Source organism: Rhinopithecus bieti, unplaced genomic scaffold (genome assembly GCF_001698545.2).
Source record: "Rhinopithecus bieti isolate Rb0 unplaced genomic scaffold, ASM169854v2 scaffold_9693, whole genome shotgun sequence".
Taxonomy (NCBI): domain Eukaryota; kingdom Metazoa; phylum Chordata; class Mammalia; order Primates; family Cercopithecidae; genus Rhinopithecus; species Rhinopithecus bieti.
The window spans coordinates 711,673-723,618 of NW_016806178.1; positions in this window are offsets into that span (position 1 = coordinate 711,673).

Here is an 11,946-nt window from a genome sequence, read left to right on the forward strand (position 1 = left end):
TTTTTTTTTTTAGAGATGGAGTCTCACTCTCACGCAGCTTGGAGTGCAGTGGTGTGATCTCGACTCACTGAAACCTCCGCCTCCTGGATTCAAGCAATTCTCCTGCCTCAGCCTCCCAAGTAGCTGGGACTACAGGCATGCGCCACCATGCCCGGCCAATTTTTGTGTTTTTATTAGAGTATGGGATTTTACCATGTTGTCCAGGCTGGTCTCAAACTCCTGACCTCAGGTGATCCACCCACCTGGGTCTCCCCAAGTGCTGCAATTATAGGTGTGAGCCACCACGCCCAGCCAAATCTCAGTCTTAAAATAACTTGCCTCCCAAGGAAGGATTTTCCAGTTGACAAAGGAAACTGAGGAGGGTGCAGACTGTCTGAAAGAATGGTAGTGAGCACACCATCCAGATGGGGGAACCAAGCAGAGACTGGCTAGACCAGAGTTTATGCAATTTAGTGTCAGTCCATGAGCTTGCCCTCTACTTTATCACTGGCTCCTGTCCCTGAGAGGGGACTGCCACCAGAGGTAGCCATACCTTGAGCCAAGCTCCCCATTCCTTAATGATCTCCCTCGAAATTAGTTCTGAGACCCTGCATTCTGCCCACCCTTCCACCATGACATAACACCAGACTCACTAGAGTACTCTGGAGTACAGCTGCGATGGGGCCTCTGGAGAACAGCAGTGCAATGGGGTGGAGGGGGGCACTTTTGGGCAAGGAACCTGCCCGATGCCCGTCACTCTGCACTAATAAGGGAAGCCGACTCTGCTCTGCGTTGAGGGACCTGCGCTCTACCCGTGGGCTCTGCAGCCCAACGGGTTTTTCTGGGTTTAGGATAACGTGGCGGTGTAGGTAATACTCAGTGGGTTCCCCCAGGTCTTCACCTCTGTACTAATCCCTCCACCCCAGGCCTGTATTAAGATAATTACAGGGCTCAGGAAAGGGAAAGAGGATGAGGCTGGAGTCTGACTCACAGATCCAGAAGAAAATCCCAGCTCACCCACTAACCTTGGACCAGTGACATAAACTTTCTGAGTCTAGACTTTCTCATCTCACAACTGGGGATGATAATCTTACCTTACAGGTTGGGTGGGTGGTTTAATGAGATAATGTGTGTAAAGTGCCAAGTTACAGGTCAGGGTGCAACACACACACACACACACGCACGCACACGCACACCAGAAATCCTGAGGAAGGTGGTCTCAGGGCAAGATGGACCCCCGACACATGTGTGGCATGTGCAGCTGTGCACACACCAGGCCCACATGTGAGCCAGCATTTCTCCAAACCCTGCGCTCTCTCACTGGGGTCTTGCCAGGGCCTGGGCTCAGCCCACTTCCTTCCACTGCTCCCCCCACCCAGAAGCTGGGGAGGGCTGGGGGTGCTAGCGTGCCAGGGAACAATGGGCCCCCAACCCCTTCCTGCCCATTGCGTGAGAAGGAGCTGCCGGAAGGAAACTCACCTCCCAGTGGGACAGGCCACCGCCCCCCTGACGTCTGCCCCAGGGAAGCCTGGAGACCCCCATGCTGCTCAAGGGGTGGGCCTCTGTGCGCTCCAGGCCTGTCACCCTTGGGACATCCTGTTTTCACCACCTGGACTGGCTTCCCCCGCCCCTTCTTTCAGAGAAGATAGTCCCCGACCCTCTCTCTGGGGCTGAGCTGGGTTCCCCCCAAGAGTCCAGGGCCCTGTTCTCATTCATCTCTGTGTCCCCCGCGTGTAGCCTGTTCCAGAGTTGTCTCGAGGAATGCTGGCCAACTGCATGAGAGGCTGAGGGAAAGGAGCCAGACCAGCGGTGATCAGGGACCCAGCAGCTGAGCCAGAAAACATGAGAGAGAGAAGGGCCCAGCTCAGAGTGGCCAAAACGCCTGTGCTGCAGATAGTGGTGAGGTCCTAGAAATGCCTCTGGAGAGTACAGGGTATGCTGTTAAGGGCTGGAGGATGCTCTCCCCTCAAATTTTTTGGAACACTCAGCTCAGTTTCATTTGTGTAGTTACACTTCCCTTACAGCCCTGCATTCCTCTCTCTGTGTCTCACGCACAATCACACTCATTCCAGGGGTCTCAGCAGCTCCACCATCAGATGGGGGCTCTTAGAGGCAGGGGTCAGGGAGGAGGCCAGGAGCAGATGAGGAGCTGCTCTCCCACTGTGCCTATCCACACTTAGCAGGATAGCTCAGAGGGTTCCCATAAGGCTGGCTGCCGACCAGAGACTCTGGACATCAATTTCCCCAGCTAGAAAATATGGAGAGTTGGGGGGCCTGGCTGAAACTGACCCTGCCCTGGGCCCTGCTGACCTGGAGTGTGGTGGAGGAACTGGCCCAGAGCGCAGCCTGTCTGGTGTGCGATGGTTGCTGAAATCTGCCCAATTGTGCTCAGCTACCTGTTTTATCACTGCGGACCCCCAAAACTCTGGGCAGGGCCTCAGCTCCCAGCCACCACTACCACTGTCCAAGGAGGTAGTGTTACCAGTCCAGGTCTCCCAGCCGTCAGATGTAACCATGACCCGCCAGCAGGAGTAGAAGCATGCTTCCCAAACCTGCCCGATTACCCGGCCAGCCACACACCCACTCCAGCCCCCACCTTGGAGGAAGCACTAATCTGGGGACTTTGAGATTCCACTATTCTCACGGCAGGAAGGACTCTCAGACATGCAAGCCAGCGGCTCCCTTGGCCCTGAGGGCACAGGAGATAGAGGCACACCTGTAAACACATGCCTGGCTACAAACATGCACATACCTGGCCTGCGTGCTGAGCTACCTGAACTGACACCTGGAGAACTCACGCACAGGCATTCTCCTGATCACTCCAGGCCACATCTGCCCATACACACGCACCCACTGAGAGCTGGCACTCACATCTGTTGTTGCCTTATCGACACACCCGAGACTACTGTTCAAAATGCGTGCCCACGCCTGCTCCCAGCCCCCACCGGCCCACTGGCACTTTCAGCTGGGCCACCCCAGGAACCTCACCTGTGGTAGACCCCATGCCATTGCCACTTGGGAGACCCAGAGGACACTAGAGGGTGGGGCAGGATTTGGGAATGGGGTGCAACGCTGTGGGGTAGATGATACAGCAGTGAGTACCCATTCCCAGCAATGCTATCAATTCATTCTTTGATTCAGAAGTTTTTATTAAAAGTAACAAATCAGTGGGGAAATGATCTGTTATTGAATACCTAATGTTAAAAAAAGGATACCTACCTAAATAAATTCAAATGGATCTAAGATTTAAATGTTAGAAATAAAACCATGGCCAGGCACTGTGGCTCACCCCTGTAATCCCAGCACTTTGGGAGGCCGAGGCAGGCAGGTCACAAGGTCATGAGTTCGAGACCAGCCTGGCCACTGGTCATGCCTGTAATCCCAGCTATTCAGGAGACTGAGGCAAGAGAATTGCTTGAACCAGGGAGGAGAAGGTTGCAGTGAGCCAAGAACACGCCACCGCACTCCAGCCTGGGTGACAGAGCGAGACGCCATCTCAAATAATAATAATAATAATAATAATAATAATAATGGAAATAAAACCATAAGAAGCCAAAAAATAAAAAATAAAGAAAGAAAGAAATCGATTTTTTAAAGCAGTATGAGTGGAGAAAGCCTTTCTAAGTTTGACACAAGTCCAGAAGCGGTAAAAGAAAAGATTGATTCCACGACATAAAAATCAATCGTTTTAGGCCGGGCACGGTGGCTCATGCCTGTAATCCCAGCTACTAGGGAGGCTGAGGCAGAAGAATCGCTTGAACCTGGGAGGCGGAGGTTGCGGTAAGCCGAGATCGTGCCATTGCACTCCAGCCTGGGCAACAAGAGCGAAACTCCGTCTCAAAAAAAAAAAAAAAAATCAATCATTTCTGCCTTCCAAAGAATCATAACCAAGTCAGAAGACATACAAGCAACACAAGGAACATAAGCTGGTTGGCTTCCAGTTCTCCCCTTCAGAGTCCCCTTCCATCCTGTGCTCCGTGTGGGATGCCCTGAGGGGCATCCATCCACAGGCTCCCTGGCCCTCTGGCTCCTAGATGGGTTCATGGAACAGAGGTTCTCACAGGAGATGGGGATGTGTCCTCTGAGGCAGCCCTCTCCAGGCAGCTCTATCCTCCTGCAGCATTCTTTGGGCACTAGGCCCCCACCGTTCCTTGCCTACTCTCTTGTAATATTCTCTATATTAAACCTTCCTCGAATTAAACTGTTCCTGCTGGGACCTTGAATAATGCACAGATTAAAGGTTAATTTCTTTAATACGTAGAGTTCCTATTTAAAAAAATAATAATAAATCCAGGCCCAGCGCAAAGGCTCACGCCTGTAATCCCAGCACTTTCGGAGGCCGAGACGGGCGGATCACGAGGTCAGGAGATTGAGACCAGCCTGGCCAACACTAAAAAATACAAAAAACTAGCCGGGCGTGGTGGCGGGCGCCTGTAGTCCCAGCTACTCAGGAGGCTGAGGCAGGAGAATGGTGTAAACCCGGGAGGCGGAGCTTGCAGTGAGCTGAGATCCGGCCACTGCACTCCAGCCTGGGCGACACAGCGAGACCCCGTCTCAAAAAAAAAAAAACAAAAAACAAAAAGAAAAAAAAAATCCAGTAAAAAATAGATGAAGAACATGAACTGTTAACAGACACAAATACATTTTAAAATATAAAGAGATGCTTGGCTGCACTTACAATCAGCAAACTACAACTTTTTTTTTTGAGATGAAGTCTCACTCTGTCACCCAGCCTGGAGAACAGTGGCACAATCTTGGCCCACTGTAGCCTCCACCTCCCAGGTTCAAGCAATCTTCCCACCTCAGCCTCCCACGTAGCTGGGATTACAAGCATACATCACCATGCCTGGCTAATATTTGTATTTTTAGCAGAGACAGGGTTTCATCATGTTGGCCAGGCTGGTCTCCAACTCTTGACCTCAAGTGATCCACCCACCTTGGCCTCCCAAAGTGCTGGGATTACAGGTGTGAGCCACCATGCCTGGCATCAGTGAACTATAACTTAAAACCACAAATATAATTTTTTTTCCCTTTTAGGTTTTATTCACATGCCTGCTGATTCCATGACAGAAATTGTATAAAATATATAAAAAATTCCCAAGGTAACTTCCTATCTTGTAAGTTTTCAGTCTCTTAGAGTTCTTCAAGTCAAGTCATTGCTAGCCAGGCACGGTGGCTCACGCTTGTAATCCCAGCACTTTGAGAAGCAGAAGTGGGTGGATCACGAGGTCAGGAGATTGAGACCATCCTGGCCAACACAGTGAAATCCCCGTCTCTACTAAAAATACAAAAAATTAGCCAGGTGTGGTGGCAGGCGCCTGTAGTCCCAGCTACTAGGGAAGCTGAGGCAGGAGAATGGCATGAACCCGGGAGGCGGAGTTTGCAGTGAGCCGAGATCGCGCCACTGCCTTCCAGCCTGGGTGACAGAGCAAGACTCCATCTCTACAAATAAAATTTTTAACCAATTAGATTGAGAAAGATGTATGGTGTTAGCAAGGGTGCTGAAAAGTAGGCACTCATATTCATCATTGGTGAAAGTGAATTTTAGTTAAAAAGTAAAACTTTAAACATTATGCTAGGTGAAATAAGCCAGTTACAAAAACACAAATATCATATGGTTCCACTTTTGCGAAGTACCTAGGTTAGTCTAAATCATACAGATAGAAAGTAGAACGGTGGCTGCCTGGGGCTGGGGAGAAGGGGGAATGGGGAGTTACTGTTTAATGGGTAGGGTTTCAGGTTTACAAGATGGAAAGGGCCTGAAGATGGACAGTGGTGATGGTTGCACAACATTATGAGTACATTTAATACCTCTAAACTGTGCACTTAAAAAGTGCACAGTGGGCCAGGCGCAGTGGCTCAAGCCTGTAATCCCAGTACTTTGGGAGGCCGAGACAGATGGATCACGAGGTCAGGAGATTGAGACCATCTTGGCTAACACGGTGAAACCCCGTCTCTACTAAAAAATACCAAAAAAAAAAAAAACCAGCCGGGCAAGGTGGCGGGCTCCTGTAGTCCCAGCTACTCCGGAGGCTGAGGCAGGAGAATGGCATGAAGCCGGGAGGCGGAGCTTGCAGTGAGCCGAGGTCGGGCCACTGCACTCCAGCCTAGGCGACAGAACGACAGCCCATTAAAAAAAAAAAAAAAAAAGAGGTTGGCTGGGCACAGTGGCTCACACCTGTAACCTCAGCACTTTGGGAGGTGGAGGCAGGAGGATCATCTGATGTCAAGAGTTTGAGACCAGCCTGGCCAATATGGTGAAACTCTGTCTCTATTAAAACTACAAAAATTAGCTGGGCATCAGGAGGCAGAGGTTGCAGTGAGCCCAGATCATGCCACTGCACTCCAGTCTGGGCGACAGAGTGAGACCCATCTCAAAAATAATAATAAATTTTTTAAAATAAAGCAGCTTAAAGGAATGAGAGCAAGCTATATAGTTTTGTTACCATTTCTGTTTTTAAACACAAGTATGTGCTAATATATATGCATAAATATATTATATATGCATGAATATAAATATATAAATATATAAATAAATATATATATGCAGGGACTATCCTGAAGGCTGTACTATAAAAAGTAAGTTTCATCTCTAGGGAAGCTCACAGATGTGTAGGGGAGGGGGGACATGGGTTTGAGGGAGATTTATCCTTTTGTAATTTTTGTGCTTTGTAACATGTATATAGATTTTTCTATTTAAAAAAAGCAATTTACATTATATTGGTTGAACATCTATTACATACCAGACGCTGTGCTGTGCCAGCTGATGGAGATGTGACAGTGAACAAGATCAACATGAATACCTTCTGCTCTCACAAAGCTTATGGTCTAGTGAAGAGACAGACACTAAAACAGTAAGCATGCAAAGAAATACCCAATTACAAAGTATAAAGAGTGCTACAAAAAAAAGCAGCAAGGCTACTAGGAAGGGATAAACAGGGGTGAGGACTTTATTTTGTATTTATTTTATTTTATTTTTTGAGATAGCGTCTCACTCTGTCACCCTGGCTGGAATGCAGTGGTGCAGTCTCAGCTTACTGCAACCTCCACCTCCCTGGTCCAAGCAATTCTCCTTTCTCAGCCTCCCGAGTAGCTGGGATTACAGGCACATGCCACAACACCCAGCTAATTTTTGTATTTTTAGTAGAGATGGGGTTTCTTCATATTGGTCAGGCTGGTCTTGAACTCCTGACCTCAGGTGATCCGCCTACCTCAGCCTCCCAAAGTGCTGGGATTATAGGTGTGAGCCGCACAGTGCCTGGCCCAGAGACAAAGACTTTAGATGGGTTAAGTAGGACGGGCTTCTCAGAGTTAAAATTAAAGAAGAGCACATTGCTGGGCGCGTGGCTCACACCTGTAATCCCAGCACTTTGGGAGGCTGAGGAGGCAGATCACCTGAGGTCAGGAGTTCAAGGCCAGCCTGACCAATATGGTGAAACCCCATCTCTACTAAAAATACAAAAATTAGCTGGTCGTCCTGGCATGCACCTGTAATCCCAGCTACTCGGGAGGCTGAGACAGGAGAATTACTTGAACTTAGGAGGTGGAGGTTGCAGTGAGCCAAGATCACACCATTGCACTCCAGCCCAGGTGACGGAGTGAGTCTGCCTGAAGGAAGAAAAGAGGAAAAAGGGACAGGGACCAACCTGTGCAAAGGTCCTAAGGCAGGAAAAGGGTTATTGTGTGCTTGTAGACAAATTATCACCCCTCTCAGGAAAGGTGTAGCCTCACCTGTGAAATAACCCAAATTTAGAGATGGAGAGACAGAGGCTCAGAGAGGGAAGATGGCTTCTTCAGGAAAGCAGAAGAGCCAGAACTGAAACCTAGATCTTTTTGGCTCTATGAACTCAGCAGTATTCCAGCTATGCATTTGGGGACCTTTTGCAGGATTGTAAAGACCAGGACGGGAAGGAAAGAGGGGAAGAAGTTGATTCCTGGCTCTGTCTTCCCCATCTCAAGGACTGAGGGAGAGCAAAACATCAGAAGCTGCAGGCATATCTGAATGTCTACACACGTGTCATGAGCACCAACCATGGCCACAGACAACTGAGCCCCTAACTTACCTTGGGTTACCTTGCACCTGGAGTCTAACCCTCCTCTTCTTTTTCTTTTTTTTTTTTTTTTTTTTTTGAGACAGGGTCTCACTCTGTTGCCCAGGCTGGAGTGCAGTGGCACAATCTTGGCTCACTACAACCGCCCTTCCCGAGCTCAAGCAATTCTCCAGCCTCAGCCTCCCAAGTAACTGGGATTACAGGTGCATGCTACCAATGCCCAGCTAATTTTTTTGTATTTTTTGTAGAGACAGCATTTCACCATGTTGCCCAGGCTGGTCTTGAACTCCTGAGCTGAAGTGATCCACCCACCTCAGCCTTCCAAAGCATTGGGATTACAGGTGTGAGCCACTGCGCCCAGCCAGGCCCTCTTCTTCTTTGCCCCACCTGCACCCTAGCCATTGAAATGTGCCTCTTTTGGCTGGGCATGGTGGCTCACACCTGTAATCCCAGCACTTTGGGAGGCTGAAGAGGGTAGATCACCTGACGTCAGGAGTTCGAGACCAGCCTGGCCAACATGGTGAAACCTCGTCTCTACTAAAAAAAATACAAAAATTAGCTGGGTGAGGTTGTGGGTGCCTGTAATCCCAACTACTCTGGAGGCTGAGGCAGGAGAATTGCTTGAACCTGGGAGGCAGAGGCTGCAGTGAGCCCAGATCATGCCACTGCACTTCAGCCTGGGCAACACAGCAAGACTCCGTCTCAAAAAAAAAAAAAGAAAACAAAAGAAAAGAAATGTACCTCTCTTAAAATGCTGCTTCCTTGATGTAAAACCTGAACATGTATGTTCTTGTGCATCTACAAGCTTACGTGCCTGGTGTTCTCAGTGTGTTTGCACTGAGTGCTCCCTGAGGACAGTAACCAGGTCTCACTTTCCTTATTCCATAATAACAACAATTTAATCTTCACGGCAATCTTATGAGGCACACGCTCCTTTTTACAGGTAAGGAAACTGAGGCTCAGAGACGTTACAAAAAAGTGCCAACAACTGCCCAGAAAGTAAGTAGCAGAGGAGGGATCAAAGCCAGGGGTGTAAAATGGCAAGGCCCCTGTGCTTAGCTGAACACTAGGTAAATGTGCAATGAATAAATGAGTGAGTAAGCCTCGTGGCACAGATGGGGAAACTGAGGTCTAGATAGGCACCCAGGAAGGTGGTGTATGGGCAAGGCTTAAAACCCAGCCTTCATCCTGCCAGGCCAGGCCCCTCCTAGTCCCTGCTGCCCCAGGGCTGCAGAATCCTATCCTGGGTCCTGCCAGGCTCCCCTGCAGCTGGGCAAACAGGCAGTGGGTGGGACTGGGCACGATTTCCTCCTTGCGTGCCTGGAGTCTGCTAGGCTCTGGCTGAGCTCTCTGGCCTTTGCCCTGCACCCCCAACATGGAGCCCAAAGGGGGTCACTGTTCTCTCTGCCCTGTGTTCCCAGGGAGGCACCTGATAAGTTTGAGAAGGGGCTGCCTTCTCACCCAGAGAGAGGTGAGGCCATCTCCTCACCCAGAGAGGGGCTTCCGGCCCCACTCCAAGAGAGGGTCAGAACTTCCTGGTGCCTACAGGTGCACTGTACTAAACCAGTGTGAGCATCCTGTGCTGAAAATGCTACATGCATAAGCTGTGGATGCACAGGGACTCAGACTCAGGGGACTGTGGGGAGTCCTGGCAGCCACATATGGATCAGGCTCACCCTTGCAGCACCCCATCTAGAAAAGCCCTTCCAGAGCCAGAAGGGGCTTCTGGGGATGGTTCCTGGAAGGGCTGGCTTCTGCCGTTCTCTGAGTGACCAATCCGCCCATGCTTTCCAGAAATGGTCCTTTCTTATCTCCTTGCCCTCCAGCCGCTCTCCCTCCCCTCATCCACCCAGGATGTCACTGGGCCTGCTGTGAGTGGCTGCCCGGGGAAAAGGCCAGGAGCTCTGCAGTGAGCCTGTAATCCCAGCACTTTGGGAGGCTGAAGTGGGCAAATGCGCACTACACACAAGCCAACACCAGGGTCCTCCCACCCAGGGGATGACAGAGGGGCTTCTGCTCACCACCGTGCCTCAAGTGCCCTGCTTAACTGTCCTGTGTGAGCTCAGTGCTGCCCTCCGGGGACTTTTCTTTTCCTGTGCACGAGGCTCCCTTCCTCCCAGCAGCCATGCTGTCACGTGTTCCTTGCCCCGGGGGAGCAGGAATCTGTCCCGAAATGTCAAGCTGAAAGGCTTCCTGGACACTTGCTACAACTGTGGTCTTCAAATTCTACTAAATTTTTCCAGTGGCAGGATCTACTGTTGAAAGGAAAGCTTCCCACCTTGCCTGTTCCTCCTAACCCCAAAAAAGTCGGGCTTGTGATCTATGGGGAGAATAACAACCCCCGCCCCCACACTCATCTGCTGCCCAATTCTTCCCGATCCGTCGGCCCCCAGCCCTGTCCTCAGGCCACGATCTGCCCGCGTCACTCTCCCCAGCCAAGAACAAGAGCCGAAAATGCAGTGTAGGCTGCCCCCTCGTGGGCAGTTAGAGAAGCACATGTTTCTCATAGCTGCTAGCCTTTACCCAGTGTCTTGGGGACCCCGCCCCAAATAAAAAGGCAACCTAAGGAATAAGCGACTTTGTTTTGCAAATACAACTTCAAGACAAGTCTCAAGTCCGTCCTATGCAGAAATTCTAGAGAAGCCACTAAGAGTGGCCAGAGAACAGCCCCCCACTTCCCCTCCCTCATTCCCCGGCCTGGTCCTCATAGACCCACCTGGAGTAGAAATTCCTCATGAAGCCAGGCGTGGTGGCTCACACCTGTAATCCCAGCACTTTGGGAGGCTGAGGCGAGCTGATCAACTGAGGTCAGGAGTTCAAGACCAGCCTGGCCAACATGGTAAAACCCTGTCTCTACTAAAACTACCAAAAAAAATTAGCCAGGCATGGTGGCAGGCACCTGTAATCCCAGCTACTCAGTAGGCTGAGGCAGGAGAATTGCTTGAACCCAGGAGGCAGAGGTTGCAGTGAGCCAAGATCACGCCACTACACTCCAGGCAGAGCGACAGAGCAAGACTCCATCTCAAATAAATAAATAAATAAATTTTCCTCATCCAATTCCCTGCCAGGAGTTCAACTTCTGTTCTCATACTTTCAAGAGCAGAGAGCTCACTACCCTCAAGGCTGATCCATTATCTTTTCTGTGCTGGGGCACTGGGAACACTGATGGTGCAGATCCATTTGTAACTTCCTGGGACTCTCACACTGCCCACTTAGCTGGAGCAACAGGTGAGAAAACGAGGGTTGCCAGTGCGCCAAAGGCATGGGGATGAGAGCAGCCAGTTCTTCACGGACCTGCACCCCCACTTGCCTCTCCTCAGGGATCTTATATTCAAAGGGATTAAATTCCAGGATCTTGGAGATGACTGCAGTCCAGCTGTCCCCTTGCTTCTGCTTTCACTTGAGAATCAGCCAGAGTTCCCTGAGCACCTGCTCTATGCCAGGTCCCTCCTGGCGCTTTGCCCCACTTAGTCCTTACAGCTCACTGGAATAGCGACGCGCTAATGCCCACTGGGCAGATGGGGACAGAGGCACAGGAGGTTACTTGCCCAGGATGACATCTCTAGTCATTTGCAGAGTTGGATCTGGCCTCAAGCTTGCTGGTGGCTCTTGGAGCCCATGCAGAAGTGACTGAGGCAACACATGACCCTCCGACTTGGCATCAATACTTGTGCTTCCCCTCAAAGGGCCTGGGCCAAGCTGAAAGCTGTGGAGAAGGCTCAGGGCAGAGTGTGAAGTCAGGAGTTTGACCCCAGTCGGCTACATCATGCTCCTCCTTCCTGGCCCTGCCTCCACCTGTGCCCTATCTCTGCCTCCCACCTTGAGGTCCAGGACTGTTGCAACCAGACCCTCCTACCCAAACCATGTCCAGCAGGAGATGGCCCCTGCACCAGAAGCTTCTGAAGGCCTAGATGGA